Here is a 23,195-nt window from a genome sequence, read left to right on the forward strand (position 1 = left end):
CCTGTGGGCAGAACTGGAATCTCTAGAGTAAGGTATGATGAATTTCAAGCACAGTGTACTCTATAGGGCTCTCTCTCTCTTCTCTCCTTCATCCATCCCCCCTTTTTTTCCTCCCTTCCTCTTTTGCTCCTTCCTTCCTTTCTCTCTCCTGACAGGGCCTCACTATGTGGTACAAGATGATCTCAAAATCACTGTGGAGTCTAGACTTTTCTGCAACACACTGTGATCCTCCTGCTTCAGCTTCCCAAATGCTGAGTGTGCACATTTGCACTTGTATACTCACTTTTTTACTTTTATCTTTCTTTCTTTCTTTCTTCCTTCTTTCATTCTTTCTTAAATAACTCCTTTTAATATGCCTGCAGTTCAAAAGCAGATCTTACATTTACATTGGTGGAGTGTGAAAGCTATTTTGCCACCTGTAGATACATAAATTTGAGAAGAGTTGTGCATTACTAAGAAATAGCAAAAATACTAGCCAAAGACCAAGCTGAGACGGACTATATAGTCTGCAGAGCTACTGGGATTTTAAAATTACAAAATCTAAATCTGTTAACTTTTGATACCTATAATCTGTTAGCATTTTTGAATTATAGTGCAATGAGATCTCAACTAACCAAATTCCAGATACCTTACTCAGAGCTCATAGACCCTATGGACTACCATCTTGGAGCTAACTGGTGACTCTCTTGGTAGTCCTGCCTTGGAGAGACTGCCACATTGAGCTCTGCTCTTGATCTGACCATTGCCCTTTTTTTCTTCCCAATTCAATTCACAGTTTTTTAGCTGTATTCTCACTGTGAGAATATTCTGATTCTCAAATCCAAACATATGTCCTTTTGATATTTGTATTTGTTTTATAGACTGGCACAGAGGGTTAACCACTCCCCACCCTCCACCTAGACAGTGTTAATCAATGTTGCACTCTGTTGCAGTTCTAGAGACTAGAAACCTGAAACAGAGCTCAATAGGACATGTTTTTTCTATAGGTACAGAATAGTCCTCTTTTCAGTTTCCAGATGCTAGGAGTCTATTAGCCTACAACTCCCTAAAAGCATCCCTTCTGGGTCCTTCAGTGATGTCTTGCTGCACTTCATCTTTGTGTGTCATTCTCTTTCTTGCTTTGATTTTCTCTGAGGACATCATTCACATAGGGCTAGTTTCCATTCTTATTTAGTGTGATATCATTTGAACATGTTTGTATTGTGAAAAATCTCGTTTTCAACTTTGTCACATTCACAAGTTTCATGGGTTTAGATATCAATATTTCTATATCATCTTATAGAATGCCATTTTGTCTACCACAGTATTTTATGGTCTCAGTGTTGCCTCAGAGAACTGCCTCCTGCATCTTAGATTTTAGGGTAAATAGACTCCAAATTATTACCACTTCTGTCCTCCTACCCACTGTAATCTGGCTTGGGGGCCTGTTACCATCACAATTACTTCTGTTTCAGAAGCCATTGAAGTTTTAGCTGAACATTTGAAGGACATGGGTTAGTGCTTGTCTCGCCTGTTACAGGTCCTATCTTCCAGAGTATTGTGAACTTTCTTGTTAGTTTCTATTTGAGCTGACTTAAGACAACTAAGTTATGTGTGACTTTTACTTTCATTTTAGTTAATCAGTAGAGCTATGAAAGAAGTTATGATGAAAGAGAATAGATGAGACAGTGCCAAGGATAAGCATCATTATAACAAAGCTTTCTGAACAATTTTGCAAAGTCTTTATGAATACATGTAGGACTCTTGAGTTCTTCATAACTGAATGGAGTATTAAGAGTTTGATCTAGGGAGGAAGTAGGCTTCCAGAATCTTGCCTTTGAAGTGTATACCTTATCTCTGAATATTTTCTTTTCCTGTGCTTCCTGGGTGCTATAAAATGACTAACAGTTTCACCTGGACCAAAAGTATGAACTATGGTTTGTTTATTTTTAGGCAGGACTTTCTAAGTTTGCAAATGTTGTGCAGTATGATTGACAACCACTAACCATTGCTCTCATTATCAACTCCATTACTTACTTTGTTATTTGTAACCATGTTCTTTTATTAGATTGTACATTGTCCAGTCTCTATTAGGATGCAGACTCATTGAAAGCTTGCTTGCCAATGCACCCATGTCATAGTCTTCCAGAGTTGCTAGAATAAGTACCACAGATAGGCTAAATTAAATAAGTAACATTTGGTTGTTTATATGTTGAAAGGCTGCATAATGCAGTCATCAAGTTGGTAGCCATCTTGGTTCCTAATGACGAACCTCTTTCTGGTTTGTAAATGACTGCCTTTTTGGTATATCTGAACACTGTCAAAAAGTTTCTACTTATAGTTTTACTCATAATGGAATCAATCTTAGAGAATTTAATTACTTCTCAGTGGCCTGATCTCCAAGTATGATTATAGTGTTATATTTGGAATTGGGCTTTCAACCTATGGATTTTAGAGCATAAAAATAATCAATAACATGTATCTTTTTCTGGTGCATTACAGGTAATCATTAAGTTCTTCATAGAAGACTAAGTAGTACATGGTATTTATTTTATGCAAGCATTTTGTTAACTTTTCCAAGAGTAAAATTAATTTTCTTACAAAACCTTGTATCAGTTTTCAATTTGGTTCATCTTCTTTTTCTGATTAGGTAGGTGATTTAGTTAGAACTGCTAAATCTGCTGTAAAGAGACATCGTGACGACAATTGTTATAAGGAAGTTTAAAAGAGGGCTGACTTAGAGTTTCACAGGCTTAATCCATTATAATCATAATGGGAATCATGGCTGCATGTAGGCAGACATACTGCTGGAAAAGGAGTTGAGAGTTCTACATCTTGATCTGCAGGTAGCAAAAAGGGAAGGGAAAGTAAGGCACACTAGGCCTGGATCGAGCTTCTAAGACTTTAAAGCAGACCCCTAGTATCACACCTTCTCCAACAATACCACACCTACTTCAACAAGGCCACACTTCCTAATAGTGCCAGTTTCTATTATCCCCTGAGGACATTGCATTAAAACTATCACAATAAGTATAAGAAAACAGTTTGCTGAAGGTCATCTTGTGAAATACAGCATGAATTAAAGGTAGGTATTTTAAATTCAAGCCCATGGTTTGACTAATACATATATATGCAATGTAAAATATAATATATATTATAATAATATATAATACTTTAACACTAAATCATATATGAATATATGATTTATTAACAAATGGCAATAAAACATATTCATAGCATATACCACTTCCCACATCAGGATAATAATGTAACTAGGGAACCTATGTAATTTTTGCTTATTGTCATTCAGAAATCCAAATTAAGACTGTGAATCTCCTATTTCACCAAGTAGAAGATTTTTAAGGTCATTGCAAATCTTTAGTGAGGTTGAAGACTTTTATACTTGAACTTTAAGCAAGATGATATGTTGTTCTTTTGTTCTTTTCTCAATCTTATTGTTTTAAATGCTTGATTACTGGAAGAAAAATATATATTACTGTATTGTCATTGCATGAGATTTTCAAATTGTTTCAAACATTCAAATATAGATACATATTTATGGTCAAAATCAGAATGACAAAAATGACCCTTTAGCTTTTCAGCAATGTTGTAAATAAGAAAAATTTATCTGCAAATAAGAGTTTTGGATAGTTATTATATTTTTCATTTGAGTGACTTCAGTAATGAATCTCATGTGCAAGACTAAATTTCTTGAAGTTTGCCAAACTGCTTCACACATCTGGGTCCTTAAAAATGAAATATTTACCAAGATTAATTTAACTTTCTATTACACAAGCTCCACATTAGTTAATACCATTTCAGTCTGTCTTAACATGTTTTTTTGGGCTCTATATAACTTATTATTAACTTCAAAAGTCAGTGGATCTCTTACTAGTTCAGTTACTTGATATTTCCACTTCCTTCTTGTAGTTAAGGCTTTCTATCTCTTTAAAAGTAACTCAAGGAATAACTATTAGAAAAGGAAATAACAAACTGAATCAATGACAATGACAATATTACATTGCTTTGAGTTGGAAATGGATAGTCAAAAGCAAATAAATGAATTCTATCATTTGGAATATGCTTGAATTATTTTTGTAAGGTGTTTCCTTTAATAGTTTATCAAAGGTCTTACCACAGAAATTCAACTAATCTTTCACTTCTCCCTCAACATCCCAAACTACCAGTAAACATGAAACATTTACCATTCGAAACTTGTATAATTCCAAGTTATTTTTGAGGATTAGAAAGATGACTCAGCTGGTAAAGACACTTATCATCAAGGCCAATGACCCAAGATCCATTCCTGCAATCCACACAGTGTAAGGAGTGAACGAATTCCCATAAGTTGTCCTTACATGCACACCACACACACACACACACACACACACACACACACACACCTAAATCAATATAAAGAAAATATTAAAATATTTTAGAAGTGAAATCATACATTATACTTTGAAACTGACCTTTTATTACTCTATGACACAATTCACGTAGAGTACATCATTTTATTTTGTAGCCAAATTTATTCTTTTTATTCCTAAGTGGAACTCCACAGCTATCCCATGGCTTCACTTGCCACAGAAGGACACTGAGTTGCCCCTAGTAGCTGAGTTACAGATATTGCCAACATGTCGTTTGTGTCTCATCTTTCTGAGAAAAAAAAAGCCCAAGTATAGACTACTGGGTTGTTAGTTCTTATCTATTATTCATACCAAAAGTACCACTTGTGCTAAAGTAAAGAAAACTTTGCTCTCTTATAGTTGGGGAGGCTATCGTTTTAACAGGAATCATGTCAAAACGTGGTGTGCCTTCTGGAGGTTCTGGGTGTGCGGTAATCAGCCTTCCTTCCTCTGCACCTGTGTCTCCATTTCTGATTTTATCCACTTTGCATTGTGTATGCTGATAAAATATTGAGATTTAATTTATATTTCTCTCACAGTTAAAAATATTCAATTATCAGTAATTACTTTGCTTATGGTGTACTATGGTTAGTAAAATATCAATGTTATTTGCACATATCAAACTGGATGGTGTAAGACTTTTACCATTGGGTCCTGATATATTATTTTTAAAAATATTTCAGATAGTAATTCTTTATCAGTTAGGTGGACTATATTTTCTTTTTTGTATTATTTTACCACTTCCTATGATCTCACACCAAATCAAAGTTATTTATTTTTATGTGCCATATGGCTTTTGATTTAGTAAAGTATCCTCACTGTTTCTTAGAGCTCTTGAATATTTCTGGGAATCTATTAAGGGAATTATAGTATAATTGGCAAATCATATTCATAAATTTTTATGCTCAGATAACTAGGATCCCACATAGCAGCTTTCCTCTTGGGCATTGTTACAAGCAATATGAAATACTGCTAGAAATTTCTACAACTCTCTTGCTGCATATTTGAGTTACCACATAATTTCTCTTTATTAAACCCAAAACATGACACTTGGGTAAAATTTCTTGTAACACATGAAAGAGAATTTTAGTAGCTGTTTGTTAGAACTGATTTGTTTACTGGAAATTATGGGCTTATTTTCTTTGTCCTTGTCAATCAAATAATTGTTTTTAAGCTACTTTTAAAAACCAAATTAATTCTGTGAGATGAGCCTTCAAAAAGCATCTGTTATCTTTTAAAAACATCATAGAATTTATTTCCATGTGTATTGCAATGGGATATAACATGGAACATACAATAGAGGGGATCATGTGATTATGCCTTCTATAACTTTTACCTTCTTAAAGTTCATCACTGTTTAATACATTCTTTCCCATCTTTTTCTCCCTCTTCTCTCTAACAAATACATAAACACCCATGCACACGTTCTCTCTCATACATTAACAAATGTATATGAAGATTTATATTTTAATCACACAGTGCTAATTATCCAAATAAAGGAATTTTAAAAAAATCATTTTTTTTCTTCTTAAAAGATAGGAAAATATTTTCTGGGAAATTCTGTGAACGATATAGTGAGACAAATATGCTGTGGTTTTATAACACACCCAATAATGCTATTTTATTTGAATATATCTTCCACTGATAACTGATAACAGCTGAGAGCAGAATACTAATGTCCTGCTTAGACAGGCATTTCTCCCAATGCAGTCTTTCTATCTACCTGAAAAGCATATGTCCAGCATATACCTGTCCCAACTAAAAGTTTTCTTATTACGATTGAAACTTGCCTTACTCTATGTTATTCCTTCTGTTTCATTTTCTGATTCATTATTTTTAAGCTACAGTGTAAAGGTGAGTGCTCTGTGTTTGTGTTGCTTTGTCTTTTGAATACCTGTTTACTTAAGTGTTTTTCTTAAGATAAAATTTACTTAACAGAAATACTTCTGGGAGTATTATATTATATAACTAACATATTCTTGAAAAAGGATGTGGATTGTGAATTTGAAAGTTAGAAAGGAAATATTCAAGAAAAAAATACCATGGAAGGAGATTGCATTAGGTGATTTCATTCATGCGCTGAAGTTATTAAAATCTTTCAACTGAAAATATGTTTTTCAGAATGCTTTTCTTAATGCAAATTAAAAAGGTTACCTGATTACTGTATTAACACTTGTAATATATAATGGAAATTCTCATAACTTCCCTTCCCATTTAATCCAGTCATTTTTTCCTACTTTTGTCAATCATGTGTACTTTACAGACCTTCTTGACATTTATGCAGTTTTTTATTAAGTCAGTAATTATAAATAATCTGAATGTTTGAATATTAAAAGTATTTAAATCAGGAAAATACTAGAGCTAATATGAAGGGACATTCAATCTATTTTTTTCTCATCATGACAAATGAGGACAAACTTCATTTAACTGATATGTCTGCATTTAAAGCAACTTTCACTTTAACATTTAGGGTGAGATAAACAGATGTATATTATTTGGTTCCAGGAATTCCATTTACCCAAATTATGTATCTCTTCCCAAACCAGAAATAAAAAACATGAGGTAATTTTTAAATGTTTAGTAATTACATTTTACATACATTTTTCTCCTTTCAAAAAATTTTACAGTAAATTTTTTTCCCACAACTTAAGTCTTCACTAAAAAGGTACAATTATCTTTAAATTTTAATATTTCTAAGGAATGAAATTATATGACTAATTATATACTTTTATTAAGCAAAATATTTATATCTACTTTATCTTTTATCATAACTAAAGAAAACTGTAATTATAACTATCAATTCTTCAGCTCCATCAAAGACTCCATAAGGATATATTACCTAAGATAACAGGAAGTGCATTGTAAGCAACTTTGAAAAGTCTAGAATTGATAGAGACATCTCATTATCTGGACAGTCACCCAAAGTTCTGTAACATTGCAGGCATCCACCTTCATCCCACAGGCTCATAATATCTGGCAGATATTCCCAGGAAGCAGGAAATTTCAAAGACAGGTCTGCCTATATTGGCAGTTTGTCAGTAACTTTCTGCTGTCCTGCAGAATATCTGGCTACTCTTTCATGAAGCAGGAACCTAGAAGGATCATCTCACCTTTAGGCAAGTTTAGCAGTCATTTCTCTGTGGGTTCTGCATGTCCAGTTCATACAGCATAGCATCAAGCAGTCCAGGCAGGAGCAGTTTCTTGCCCAAATGGCTACAAGCTCCATCTTCCTCTTGAAGTAGATCAGTACTGCCAGGAGCAGATGTGTCTCATTGTTATGAAAAGTCCTGAGTTATTAAAACATTTTAAATGCCATATTCTGTAGTCTTTGAAAGGATTGAAGAATTATCTATGTAGCTAAACTATCGCTTCATATATCTAGAAAATCTAACTAACATGGCTGCAAGCTTTACTCTTATAGATGATTATCTATTGACCTATTTTTCTTAATTATACATTACATTTTTAAATGAGCGGTACAATTACAATACCTTAATCAAGAATAGAAATATGCATATAACAAAATTTATCTTAAATTTATATTAATAAACCAAGATCCATACCAATGCATATCTTTATAGCATATCCCCCTTTAAATGTAAAGAAACATTTAGCACCCTCCTACAATAGTCAGGTTTCTTGACAACCCCATAATGGCTCCCTCAACCAAGATATCCCTTTCCTTGCTCTTATCTCTGTCCTTCCTCCATCTCGACTATCCTGTTCCCTCAAGTTTTACTTGTCCCTTCCCTTATCCTCTCCTCTTCCCCTTCTACCCTCCCTTCTCTCCCAATGCCTATGTTCCCAATTTTGTCATGTAATCTTGTCTATTCCAATTTTCCAGGTGGACCTATATGTTTTTCTTAGGGTTCACCCTGTTACTTAGCTTCTCTGAGATCATGAACTATAGTCTCAATATCCTTTGTTTATAGCTAATATCCACTTATGAGTGAGTACATACCGTATTCATCTTTTGGGGTCGGAGTTACCTAACTCAGGATGTGTTTTTGTCAGCTTGATCTGTTCTGAGCAGAGCTGGGAACAAAGTTAAGTGGCTCACTGTCACTCAAATGTTATTATTGTTTTTATGTCTGCTGGTATGCTATGTTTTTATGTTGGTTCTTTATTTTTATCTATCTTTCTGTCTGTCTGTCTGTATATCTATAATCAATACATTTATCTATCATCTATCTATCTGTCTGTCTGTTTGTCATCTATCTATCTGTCTATCTATCTATCATCTGTTTGTTATTATTACTATTTATTCATTTATTTATAAAAAATTTCCACTTTCTCCTCTCCTCCCAATACCCTCCCATTCCCCCAACTCCCTCTCCTCCTCCCTCTCCAGTCCCAAGAGCAGTCAGGGCTTCCTGCCCCGTGGGAAGTCCAAGTTCCTCCCCACTCCCTCCAGGTCCAGGAAGGTGAGCATCCAAACAGACCAGGATCCCAGAAAGCCAGCACATGCAGACGAAACAAGACCCAGCGCTATTGTCAATGGCCTCCCAGTCCCTTCCCCCATTCTTTCTATGTTCTGCCTCCCAGTTCACTTCTTCTCTATTTCTGTTCAGGAAATAATAGGGCTCCCATGGATATCAACAAAATATGGCATATCAAGTTGCAACAAGACTAAGTACCTCTCCATATATTAAGGATGGGCAAGAAAACCCAATATGAAATAGTGAGTCCCAAAAGTCATTAAAAGAGCCAGAGATAACACCTGCTCCCACTGTGGGGTCCCAAAAGTAGATCAAGTTACACAAGTGTAACACATATGACAGTGCTTAAGTCAGTTCTATGCAGGCTCCTGGTTGTTAGTTCAGTGTCTGAGCCCCTATGAGCTCAGATTAAGTGATTCTGTATGATTTCTTGTGGTACTCCTGACCCTCTGGCTTCTACAATCCTTGTACCCCCCTTTGTACATGATTTCCTGAGCTCTGCTTAATGTTTGGCTATGAGTCTGCATATGTTTCTTCAGTTTCAGGATGAAACACCTCTGATAACAACTGGGCAAGATACCAACTGGGGTCCATGGACCGAGCCTGGCCTCTGGTTAACTGAAGTCTTCTCCCAAAGTTCTAGGCCAAGATATGGAGTCAAGGAGAGGGGAAACTTTTGATTTGTTAAAGATGGGAGACAACTCCACTACCACAAAGCAGATCTTAAAGACTCAATATTGATTATTCGTTCTAGATGTGTTTTCTTTTAAATTTTGTATTTCCTCATAGTTGTGCATGTTTTTACTGGTACTTGAGTTTTGTGAGGGATCACTGAGCTCATTCTATAGTCTCCTGGGCATATAGAATGGGACGCACCATTGTAGCTGCTTTCTGAACTTCTCTCTACATTTTATTATGTATGCTTTTACATGGATGTGTATGAGATGAGAAGACTGGGGTTGTCCTATTTATGGGAAGTTTATTCTTCTAATGTATCTGGAGCTTTGCAAAGGGAGAATATCCAATGAGGGAAATTATCAGGGCATTATGAGTGGGACATTTCATTTTTGAGAAGTTCAATAGTTTGTCATGCAGAAATTAAAGACAATGACCAAAACAGACACTGCGTTAAAAGTGGAGAAGATCACGTCCATGACATCTGCAAGTAAAATAGAGCATTTTCCTGGCATAGCTGCTTCTTCCATTCCAGGCCTATAGTCTGACACATGTGAGGGCTTCCGAGACATGCGGTTCTCCCTACATGTGCTTACCAATGCATCTTCTCTTTCTCCTTCTTGCTCTGGAAGAGCTGAGGTCTAAAGCAGTCAGTTTAAGAGACAGTCACTAGCTGTGAGTCCATATTCTCACACGTTTCATGATAGACATCATGATTCCGCTTCTTAATTATAGAAAGAAGATTTTTAAGAAAATCTCTTTTAAAGGTTTCACTTTTTTCCTGTGTAGTTTAAGACATTCATTATATCTGTTGAAAATGGAGATTAGAGTTTGTGGCCCCATTATTAGAATTAGTGCTCTATTTCTAGTTCCAGAAATCTCTTGGATTTTGATGTAAATTAATGCTTGCAAATACTGTCCTACAAAACAATCAAGAAAATCTTTTCAGGGTGAAGTTTGGGTTGTGAAAGCATGAACGACAAGGACCTTTTCTGTAGTGATTTTGCTATTCTTCTAAAGTCAGAGGCCGTCTAGTGATATTCCATGTTTCTACTTCTGCTACAAACTCTGTGCTCCTTAAATGTGATCTAGAACAGCACCATTTTAAAGACGTTAGAAGTGTTATCACTAGCTGAGTGGTGGTGTCACGTCTTTAATCTCAGCACTCAGGAGACAGAGGCAGGAAGATCTCTGTAAGTTTGAGACCAGCCTGCTCTAGAAGAGCTAGTTCCACGACAGGCTGCAATGCTACAGAGAAGCCCTGTATCAATAAAAAAGTGTTATCACTAATGAATTCTGAGTACTGTTCAGCTATGATCTTCAAAGTATTTTCTAGAAGCAGTAATGGCACAGTGTAAAATTAACCCACTATATTTTAAACAAACCAGAGTTCTTACACCTTAAAAAAAGCCAAAGAAACATATCTTTAAAATATCTGTTTTACATGTAATCATTAGCTAGATTTATCATCAATAAAGAAGTTTTTATGAGTTTTATTTTGCTTCAAAAATTCTTAGGGCATATATTATTATTATTTTTCCTATGCAGCACAATTTTCATTGATACTACAAAGAAATCTAAATTATATTCATTTGGTATAATTTGATGCAGAATGTTTAGGTTTGGGACAAATGAAAGCCACAGAATATCTCAGTGAAAATAGTGAAGAAAGAAACATATTCTTTTGCTTTTTCTTCTCCCCACCCCTCCTTTTTTTTTTTGAGACAGGGCTTCTTTGTAGCTATGGGGCCAATCCTTGAACTAGCTCTTGTAGACCATGTTGTCCTCAAACTCACAGAGATCTGTCTGCATCTGCCTCCTGAATGCTGGGATTAAAAGCATCGCACCACCACCACCCGGCAATAAGGAGGAACCCCATTCTTAAAAGACTCTTAGTACTTTAAAGAGATGGTATAGATCCTGCTCACAGGCCTCAAATAAAGTCATACATTTTTGAGTAAAATCGATGATATGGAGTAGCTATACTAGTGTATATTCTATACTGATTATATGATGATGGTCTCTCTGTATCTATGATATCAATACCTTAAATTACTATTATTCTAAATAAATTTGCATGAATATAAAAATGTCAGAAAAGTTACTTTGTCATTTTAAATACATGATATAATCTTTAACTGAAGTAGAATTCATATAAGTAAATTCTTCTTCTGTTAGATTGCCAAAGGTAATGCCATTTAGAAAATTAAATTTAATCTGCTTTTCAAATATTTTTTCTAAACCATTTGCTACCTGAATTAGGTACCATATCTTCATATCAGAAGGACTTAAACTTTTTGTTCTTTAAATAAGCAAGAGAAAGAAAATTAATTTTGATAAAGAGCTGAAAAATCAGAAAAAGGATCCTTCAGTGTGTGAAATTTATTCCACTAATCTTTGGGTATTAATGATACCCGGGCTACTTTTTACATGCTCATTTTTTTTCTTTTTTTCTTTTTTTTTGGTTTTTCGAGACAGGGTTTCTCTGTAACTTTGGAGCCTGTCCTGGAACTAGCTCTTGTAGACCAGGCTGGCCTTGAACTCACAGAGATCTGCCTGCCTCTGCCTCCCGAGTGCTGGGATTAAAGGCATGTGCCACCACCACCCGGCTCCATGCTCGTTTTTGGTATAATTGATTTATTATTAAAATTTGTTGACTGAGATTTTAGTCCTGCCTTGTCCTGCAGCCATTCAGTCCCCAAAAAACACAGAGTGGTATACATTAATCATATACTGGTTGGCCTATTAGCTCAGGCTTCTTATTAAACCTTATAACTAATGTCAGCCCAAAATTCTTGTCCGTGTTAGCCACGTGACTTGTTGCCTTTTTCAGCGAGGCATTCTCATCTTGCTTCCTTGGTGTCTGTGTGATGGCTACAGACTGAATCTTTCCTCTTTCCAGAATTCTCCTGTTCTCATTGTGCCACCTCTACTTCCTGCTTGGTGGCCCCACCTATATTTTGCCTGGCTACTGGCCATTCAGCATTTTATTAAACAAATACAAGAAACAAATATTTTGGACTGGAGAGATGGCTCAGCAGTTAAGAGCACTGACTGCTCTTCCAGAGGTCCTGAGTTAAATTCCCAGCAGCCACATGGTGACTCACAATCACCTATACTGAGATCTGGTGCTCTCTTCCGACCTACAGGCAGGATACTGAATAAATAAATAAATAAATAAATAAGAAAGAAACAAATCCTTATAGGGTAAAGCCATTGTCCCACAGCAAAAATTGATCTTTATATTTGAAATGATATAATTTTAAACATATCCACTAGAAAGTCTATACTGAGATTAGCAATCAGGTTGCTAAATAAAAGATTTCTTTCACTCATGTAAAATATCATAAACTGTCTTTGACCAAGTGTATTAAAGAAGATTTAATAATAACTGGACTACAGATTTTAATTTGTATCTGAAGTTTTTTACACTGTATCAAGCTATTGCATTCTCTGCATTAAAATATTCAGAACTTCACACTTATAAAACTGTTCAAGTGTAAGAACTACTCAAAGTTAAGATTTTAAAGAACATATTGACTATATTTTGTGAATGCAAGTTGGAATATATAATTTGGTAATTGATTTGATAATACTTTATTAAAATTAAGCTATGTTTATAACCCTAGAAGTTTTCTTCCTTGTACAGATCTTTTAGTCATTTCCTTGCATTTATTCAAGCTAGATGAACCATTAAGATAAAACTGTAGAAAGAGTCCCAAAAAGATAAAGCAGAAAGGGTACCCCCACTGCCCCCCTTCCACCTGATGCTGACTAAAAGGCATTGAATAGCTTTTAGTTTTATAAGCATGTAATTGTTATTTTTCAGATGTGATGTTAATAAGATAAATGTTATCTCAGTAAAGTGATTTGAAAGCATTTCATATAATGCTTTACACACTCAGAAGTTCCTGAAACTCATTCTTATCGCAGAATTAATAACAATTATAAATAATTATTGTGTCAGACTTAAGTAAGAAGGAAAATCATTGATACTGGAATGCATTAAACATACTGCCACATTTACACACTGTTTTGGTCAGTGTTCTGTTGCTATGAAGAGACACTGTGACTTTAGTAACTCTTATAAACTGAAACATTTAATGGGAGATGGTTTGCAGTTAAGAGGTTTAGTCCATTATCACTATGGCAGGAAGCATGGTGGCACTCAGGCAACCGTGTGTGTGTGTGTGTGTGTGTGTGTGTGTGTGTGTGTGTATTTATAAAAATCTAACTTAATATATACACCTGTAAGTGTATGTGTGTTCTTATTATCTTATCCTGGATAAGTTCATATAGTCAAAAAGAAGGTTATTTCTGTCTCTTTTTATTATTATTATTTAATTGAAAAATTTCATATCATTTCCAGTTACCTTTCCTTCCCTCCCCCTACTCCCTCTCCCTTCCTTCACCTGCATCCTCTCATCAGAGAGGGTAAGTCTTCCCATGGGGAGTCAACAAAGTCAGGCACATCACTTTGAGGCTCTACTAAGGCCCTTTCCACCATATACAGGCTGAACAAGGTACCCTCCAAAGAAAATGGACTCCAAAAAGCCAATTCAAGCAGTAGGGATAAATCCTGGCCTTACTTCCAGTGGCCCCACAGACTTTCCCAGCCATTCAATTGTCACCCACATTCAGAGGGCCTAGTTTGGTCCCATGTTGTTCCCCAGTTGTCAGTCCAGAGTCAGTGAGGCCCCATTAGCTCAGCTAAGCTGTTTCAGTAGATATACCCATCATGGTCTTATCCCCTTTTCTCATGTTATTGCTCCTCCCTCTCTTCAACTGACCTTTGGGAGCTCAGCTCACTGTTCTCTGTTTTTCTCTGCATCTGCTTCAATCAGTTGTTGAATGAAAGTTCTATGATGGAAATTAAGGTAGTCATCAATATGATTACAGGCGAAGTAAGTTCAGGTACCCTCTCCACTATTGCTTAAGGTCTTAATTGGGATCATTCTTGTCAATTCCTAGAAATTTCCCTAGTGCCAGCTTTCTTGCTAACCACATAATGGGTCCCTCGATCAGGATGCCTCTTTCATTTCTCTCCCTCTCTGTCCTTCCCCCATCTAGACAATCTCTTCATGTTCTTCTTCTCATCTCCTCCTCCCCTTCTGTCCCAACACCCACACTCCAAATTTTCTCAGGAGATTTTGTCTATATTTTCTTCCCAGGAGGATTCATGTATGTTTCTCTTAGGTTTCTTCTTGTTACCTAGCTTCTCTGAAATCCTGGACTATGGGGTTATTATCCTTTGATTTATGTCTAATATCTCCTAATGAGTGAGTACAAACTGTATTCCTCTTTCTGGGTCTGGGTTACTCACTCAAGATGTTATTTTCTTTTACCATCTACTGCAAGCAAATTTCAAGATGCCATTGTTTTTTACTGCTGAGTAGTACTCCATTGTGTAAATATACCACATTTTCTTTGTCTATTCTTCGGTTAAGGGGCATTGAGATTCTTTTCCAGTTATAGCTATTACAAATAATGCTGCTATGAACATAGTTGAACAAAGCAATAGTGGAGAGGGTCCTTGTTGTATGATTGAGCATCCTTTGAGTATTGCTGGGTCGTGAGTTAGGTTGATTCCTAATTTTCTGAGAAACCAGCATACTGACTTCCAAAGTGGCTGTACAAATTTGCACTCACACCAGCAATGGAGGAGTGTTCCCATTACTCCACATAGATTTTAACTGAATAGAGGAGATATTATTCATCACAATTTACTTTAGTCTTGTGAGCTTGATTTACTATTAAGTATAAAAGTTCACATCATTAGCTTTGTGCTGCCTTTTCAAAGTACACGTGATGAAGTAGAGAACAAACAATGTAAGCATTCTGCCTGCAGTCTCTGTCTCTCTCTCTGTCTCTCTCTCTCTCTCTCTCTCTTTTTCACACACACACACACACACACAAACACACACACACCAGCTGTCTTCCCATTCATGAACAGTTCGCATATTTGCCTTCCAGGGAGAAGAGTAATCAATAATGATGACAAATGTCATATATAGCTCACTGAGAAGAGGCGTATTATACAGATATTAGGTGAGAATTACATAAAAATCCTCTTGAACTGCCACACAGTCATTGATGAATGAGATCTTCAAGTTCAGGTCATGCCAGAGTAGCTTTAGACAGCAGAATGGTTCTGCCTGTGATTAAATACGTAAATCTTTGTCATCAAATACAGCTATTGTTTGCACTTGCACTTCTATTAAGGGTAACTGTGTACAAATATATGCTACACTACTTGAAAACCTCTGAACAGTAAACACACCTGTGGGAGTATGGGTCTAGGTTTTTAGTCTGATGAGACTAATATCAACGAACAAAATTAGAAAAATGACAGGCACCATTCTCTGGTTGAATACATAAATCAAGAACATTTCACACTAATCTTTAGATATTATAATTTAAAAATAATTTAATAATCATCAATAGCAGTATACATGTACAATCTGATTTTCAATATGTGCTTATCATTCTATCATCTATTACCTACATACGTATCTATTTGCCTGTATGTTCAGCTATTACTTTTTTAGAAGAATCTTTTTGTATTGACTGTTTCTAGTGCTCTGAATGCATGTTGTATTATCATTATTATCATTGATCTTGCTCTCAACTCTCTACATCTATATTTATCTATCTATATCTCTATATACCTATATGTATACACACACACACACATATATATATGTATATATATATATAAGTCTAGGAATAAACTATTTTAATTTTGTCAGAAACCATAGACTAATTTTATCTATTGCATCTAAATTATAAAATTTATTTTTAGAATTGATTAATATTTCTTACCTCAATATCGGTCTATGACAAATCTGTATTTTTTAAATGATGATAAGCACTACTATTAAAGCATAAATAATATTAGCAAAGAGAAAGTAAAATAATTTTTCTTTTTGTTACTTGAACTCTGTAATCTGCAAATTAAACAATATCATATGATTGTCAACAGAATTTAGGATATGTACTTTTTTTTTCACTATCTGAATATTGCTCAATGGGTTTTACCAATTCATTTTAGGTGACCCCAGAAAGTAAGTAGCTTTCTGACTCATTTCAGTTATATTATCAATAAGAAGTCCAATACTTCTAAATTATTTTGGCTAAGGGTTGTGTCTCTTCTTTCTACTCACATATATAGAGTAATGGAGACTTACAGACACTCTACTACAGTGTTTATTTGTCACTGTTATGCCTGAAATATTAATCCTGTAAGAAGACTCATATTAAAAGAACACAAGTGTATTCTGTCAGAGCAATATTAGGCAAAGAAATCTGTCACAGTCAAAATGTTATTTCTAGCGAGTAAGCCATATCAGTGACTGTTTCAAGTTATCGGGTTTCTACTCTGTCTTCATAAAACTGCATATTCTGAAAATTCACAGTGTTGATCTAACAAACTGAAGCATTTCTCAGCTGTTTACTTCTCCTAGGTTAGAGTTTCAAAGGTGTCCAGTGTAGAAATTTCTAAACCAGAAAAGTGGGCAACCACTTTTCCTTAAAATCATAGAGTGGTATTTCTGAATTTTCAGAGACCACCTCATATATTTCTATAAGCCTGTAGCATCTTCCATTTCCACGTCATTCATTTCTTTTTCAGTCCCACTGTGGGATGGTGAGATGATATTTGTCAGGAGGGCTCAGAAATCCTGCCAGTTCAATGTGAATTCATACTTTTGCTTGACTTTTGTGGTTGCTTATGGTATTATTCCCACTGAGACTGGTGCCAACAAAATTCTTTACAGGTGGGTGTTGGCTCAAGTCACCTTCTGGCAAAGTAAAGTTTTTCCAGGACATCTCTGCTAAGATATGCACACTGCCAAAGATGATGGGTGCTTATAGACATGATCACTTTAGCCTAAGTAAGCAGTGCTCAGAAACTGCAAATGGAGATTTCTTTCTCTGGGTCACATTGCTACAGTGGACTCAAAGCTCTCCAGGTCACTAGTAGTTTCTCATCCTTTGACAAAATATCTTCAGTTTTCAATTTTACTCACTTCTCTCTGTATGTTTGCATTCAGTTTTGCTCATTCTCCCTTTAGAGATTTGCTTCTCTGTGTTCTGTCTCTGTCTGTCTCTTGTTTGTGTGTAGTATGTTTGTGCATGACATGTATATGTGGTTTGTTTGTTCCCATGTGTAAGTGCATTTGGCTTTGACTTTGATTCCCTCATTGTTTTCTGTCTGCCTTCCTAGGAAGCCTGAATGAGTTTCCTAAGTCCTGGGTTATAAGAGATACAGGCAATCTGAATAACAAACATGAGAATCCTTTGTTGAAACAGCTGAGCCCACTTGTTACAACCATGTAGACTGACCATGGAAGACCGCAGACATTCTGTCTCTTAGTCTTTGTCTGTTTCCTTGACAATTCTTTCCATCTATAGTTTCTGTTTTGGCTTCCCATTACAGTTCTCCCCAGGACATAATGAACAGTCATCTAAATTATTGGGCCTTATGTACTAGTCAGGGTTCTCTAGAGTAACAGAACTTATAGAATCAATTTCTCTTTCTATATAGAAAGGGGATTGTTACAATGGCATAGGCTGTGGTCCAGATAATCCAACACTGGCTGGTTAAGAACAGGAAGTGCAGGAATTCAGCAGTTACTCATTTCAGAAGGCTAGATAGCTCCGTTGGTTTTCAGAATATGTTTGATTCCTGAAGAAGCAGGCTCTAATGTAAATAAAAGAATGAATGGACTAGCAAGGTAAGGGCAAACAGGTAATGAGCAAAATCTTCCTTTTCCATGTCCTTACATAGACTTGAAAGCTCAAAAGATCTGTATTAAAGGTGAATTTTTGCACTTCAAGATTAAGATTAAAGGTGTGTCTTCTTACCTCAAAGATCCAGACTAGAAACATATCTTGCTATTTCATAGTAAACGAAATTTTCTCACAGGGGTGCCCTCCAATATTGGAGGTTTTCTTAATTACAGATGTAGTCAATCTGACAACCAAGAATAGTTATCACATTATGTTTACAACAACTTTTGAAAGGTAATCTTTTTTTTCAATAAATTTCTAACATCATTGGAGCCTGTATCTTCTTGCTGTGCTGTTCCTGTCACAATATTGAGAGTCTTCATTACACTACACTGCTTTGAGATGTAAGATTAGAAATGCCTTTAAATCATTAAATCTCCCAATCAATGGAAACTGCTTCTCTGCAATAAGGAAATAAAACATCTGGTTTTGTATGCAGTGAATAGTAGGTTGAACCAATTCGATTATTCCTCAGTTAAATTCTATTGTGTACCACTTGAACACTAAATGGGTCAGTACTTTCTGTGTTAATAGCTAAGTATAATGTTGCAAAAGCTATTGAGTGGTTTTAAATATTAAGGGAATGATCCACGTGCTTGCATACCATTAGCTGATAGGTATTAATAAAATTTATGATTTATTAAGCAATTGAAAATTCTCTTAGACACAAAAGGTCCATGGCTGGCACGAAACTTGTGAATAAATTCCAGTTTTAAACTAAATTTAATATTTGTTATTACTATGTATATTTCAAAGTCAATATTAACAAACAAGATTATTTTTTTTTAGTAATAGAGGGTAATTTTTTTTAAAAAAGGATATTACCAACAATCCACAGAAATTTCCAGTCAAAGATGACTACAGTATTAAACACATGATTTCCAAGTTAAATGAATATTTCAATAAATAGCAAATAGTTTTATTATGGTATTTACTGCATAAAAATTTTCTGTTTATCTAAATTTCAACACTAGCTATACACTCATTAGTCACTTTGTGATTTTGTACCCACCATCCCAACTGCTTCTGTCTCATAAGTCTTCTGTACAAGCAAATTCTCATCTTACTTAACAATGGCCCCAACATATAAGAATATAGGTTCAGGTACACTCTTTTTATTATGCTCAATTTTCTACATAATATCTAGGGAAGACAATCATAGATGTTGTAGGGAGGTGCTTGTTGGTTCCTGGCTGCTCAGCCCCGAAATAAACACACAGAAACCATGTTATTTAAATCACTGCTTGGCCCATTAGCTCTAGCTTCTTATTGGCTAACTCTTACATATTAATTTAACCCATTTCTAGTTATTGTATTTATTGGATTGTATTTATTGTATTTCATGTATTGTCACATGACTGTTATTTACCAGCTAAAGCTGCAGCATGTTTCTCTGGTGGGGTTACACGGCTTCTCTCTGACTCTGCCTTCTTTCTCCCGACATTCAGCTTAGTTTTCCCCACCTAGCTCTGTTCTTCCCTGTTCTGCATTTTCTTTATTTATTAAGGGTAATCACAGCATACACAGGGGAATCCCACATCACAGAGAAACTTTAACTGATGAACTTAAGTAAGCTTGGCCCTCCTAATTCTTTCTTTTCTTCATTCATTTTCTTCCTCTCTTTTCTTCCTCTTCACTTCATTCTTTCCAAGTTTCTCATTTCTTTCTCCTTTTCTCTCTTCCTCTCCTTTTCCATATCATATGAACGTCTACTTACTGGTGTCCCATTGAAGTCATATTTGTTGTTTATCTTTGTCTCTGTGTGGGATTCATTGGGTTGTTATCAGTTTTGTTCTCTTATAATTTACTCAATGACTTTGCAATGTGGTCATATATTTTCCATTTTGTTACTTTAATATTTAGAGATTGGTGCTGGGTTTACTAGGTATTAAGAAAGGTAGTTCTTAATTTTTTTCTTTATTTAGAAAATATACTTGACTTTCTAAATATAACACTAGGCCTTATTTTGGAGAAATGCATTTTTAACCCTTTTTTTGCTCTAGGTATCAGTAGACTAGAACAGATAATAACTATTCAAGCAGACTCTTTTATAGCTAAACAAAAAAGTAGATTTTTTAGGAAAAGGAATGTGGCATATAAATATTTCTTTATTTGTGACAAGATTATGTCATGATATGTCCAGTTATAAGTTGAAATTTTAAATAAATAATTTCAAAATTGCTTTTGAAAACTTAAGTTCCAAAATTCCTGAGTTTATGTATCTTAGATATATCAGAACACTAACAGCTTTTATACTTCGGCAAAACATATGATACAAAATTTTTGTCATAGTAAGTTGCTAACTGTCTTGCATAATTTACTAGATTATTCTCCAATTTCTGATAAACCTGAAATTGGTAGAACATTATCTGTTGACCTTGAAGGCAAATGAAGCTTTATGGCTACTGATCAAATTCATAAAAGGAAAACCATGCCGCACAGACTTGCCAGGACCACGTTGAGCCACTGAAATTTCATAGTAATAGCAACTGGCTGCATATTGCAATTACACTACCATAACACTGAAAAATTGTTAGTTATATTCTTGGGTATTTGTGGCCCTTACATAGTGCTAAACCTTCCTGTTATGCCGCAGGTGTGATGTGAAGGTCACAATGCTAGAAAATTCTAAGAGCGTCTTCTCATTCATCCATTTAAGCACAGAATCCTCCATTAGCTGCTGTTGGAGGAGCAGGGTGCACCTGAGCAGCACGGCATGCTTTTCTTTGAGTTTGTACCTGTGAGCTAATGGCTGAGTCAATGAATGAGTCAGAGATGATTTCCTTCATAACTATAAACATACATAATTTTATAGGTCAGTCTTTAGTGGTTTTATGACCTGGAAACACAGGCAAGTAATAAATGCCAATAGCTAACAATTTGAACAAAAGAAGTATGGCATATGCCAATTAGCAAATTCTCCACAAATACATAACAAATATCTACTTGCTCTCAGATTTTGATAATAATTCCTTGATCACTCATCCTGAAAAAAAACTCTTTGAAGCTATAACATGGTGAATATAATGACCAAGGTTCCCTGTGGATATGAAATAATTATTATTGGTTTGAGATAAGAGCAGCTATAGCCATAGGGAATGTGTCAGTGTCAGTGTTTAAAATATATATATATATATATATATATATATATATATAATAAATATATAAAAATATATTTATATATTATATATAATATATATATATGTGTGTGTGTGTGTGTGTGTGTGTGTGTATTCCAATGTAGGAACATTTAGACACTTTAACCACATTGGAGACATGCTCAAGAGAACTATAAGTTTCAGGAAACAAAAACAGAAATTCAGGAGAAGAATTCAGTTACTCATTGCTAAGAGTTACACAGAGAGTCATGCACTAAGTCCATGATTACATTCAATTCATAAAACGGAGTAAAAGCTCTTGAAAATGTTCAGGATTATGTTCTGAATAGAGAAGGAGTAGAGAGTGAGCCTCTACACAGTGGAAAGCAAACCAAGGCCTTCCAGCCTACTAGACATCGCTCTCTCTTACAGTCATTAAATAGGTTCGTAATGCTTCAAGAGGTATTACCTTGAATTTCTCTCAGTAGCTATAATCATATTTTTAGCACATGGTTTCTTAAATACAAAAAAACACTAACAGAAAATGTTAAACATTTTTTTTTAAATCATGCGTGATTTAGACATTAGGTATCAAGTAATCAGTCCAACCTTGTTAGGAAACAAGGCAGTGATAATTGTTCAATATGTCTTGGCTGCACCCTGGCAACATGCTATATTTTGACTATACTGATCATTTAAAGTACTTCCGTGTCTAAAAACAGGTGCGTGACTTTAAGAAGAATATCTGGCTTAGCCAAGGTTTCAGAAATTGTCACAATAGCCAGGACATCGCTATACCTTTGTAATTCTACAGCCTCACACAAATTAATCTGTTTATCACATTCCTCTATTTTACAACAATATAATTGCCCAAATTTCAATGGTTTATTCAAAAGGTTAAAACAGGTAGCAAATGTCACTTAAAGAGGTGCTTTATAATACTAAAATACTTTATAATACTCGTGTACTGAAATACACGAGTGTGTGCTCGTTTTATGATAGCATCAGAGAAGCAGGCATTGCCTGCAGCACACTAATATTTGTAACACTATATTACAACGTATTCATTTATATTGATATTGCCTTTCTGATACTGACTATATTTTTACAAACAATGCTTCTTTTCTGTTAACTTAATCAGTTAAAAACAATAAACTGCTGTGAGATTATCTCACCTATAAATATCAGGGAAACAATACCCATGAAATGTTATCAATATGGCTGCCTAAACAAGGTCTGAAAAATAATGACATCATAGACACGGTAACATATAATGTGTACATCTCATGGTCCCACACCTAGACAAAGTACTACAGACAACTAAGCAATGCTGAGAGCAGGAGAAATAGTTTTCTCCAGGAAATAGCATACCAATTGGTTATCTGATACCAGATATTCAGTCCTGAAAATATATACATTAAAGTCACATTTCACAGACATAGTAGTTTGTATTTATATTTTAGGAACTCCTAAATATATATATACATGTGTGTGTGTGTGCTTGTAACAACAATCAAAGAAAATAGGTCAGGAACTTAATTTGAGAGAGAACAAGATAGAGGGTTACATGAGAGCAATTAGAGGGAGGAAAGAAAAAAATTAGTAATGATAAAATAGTAATTTAAAATAGTAATAAACGATAGAGATGATTGGGGTCCTTAAGTGGCATAAATATTAATATATAGAAATTATTAACACCAGATATATAATCTTAAATGTGTTAAGGAAGTTCCTGGAAGATAGATATGGTATAACACGGGGAACTGTGGTACATGTATAATAGATAACTTAGAAATTCATATCTT

At 35.0% G+C, this 23,195-nt stretch overlaps 1 protein-coding gene across 3 annotated transcripts in view; it reads left to right on the forward strand.

Moving 5' to 3' along the window:
* Nucleotides 1-23,195, forward strand: part of Ccser1 (coiled-coil serine rich protein 1) — a 1,117,462-nt gene that overhangs the window by 658,459 nt on the left and 435,808 nt on the right. The window lies entirely within an intron of this gene.

The sequence above is a fragment of the Myodes glareolus genome, chromosome 6, assembly GCF_982192425.1.
Source record: "Myodes glareolus chromosome 6, mMyoGla1.1, whole genome shotgun sequence".
NCBI classification, from domain to species: domain Eukaryota; kingdom Metazoa; phylum Chordata; class Mammalia; order Rodentia; family Cricetidae; genus Myodes; species Myodes glareolus.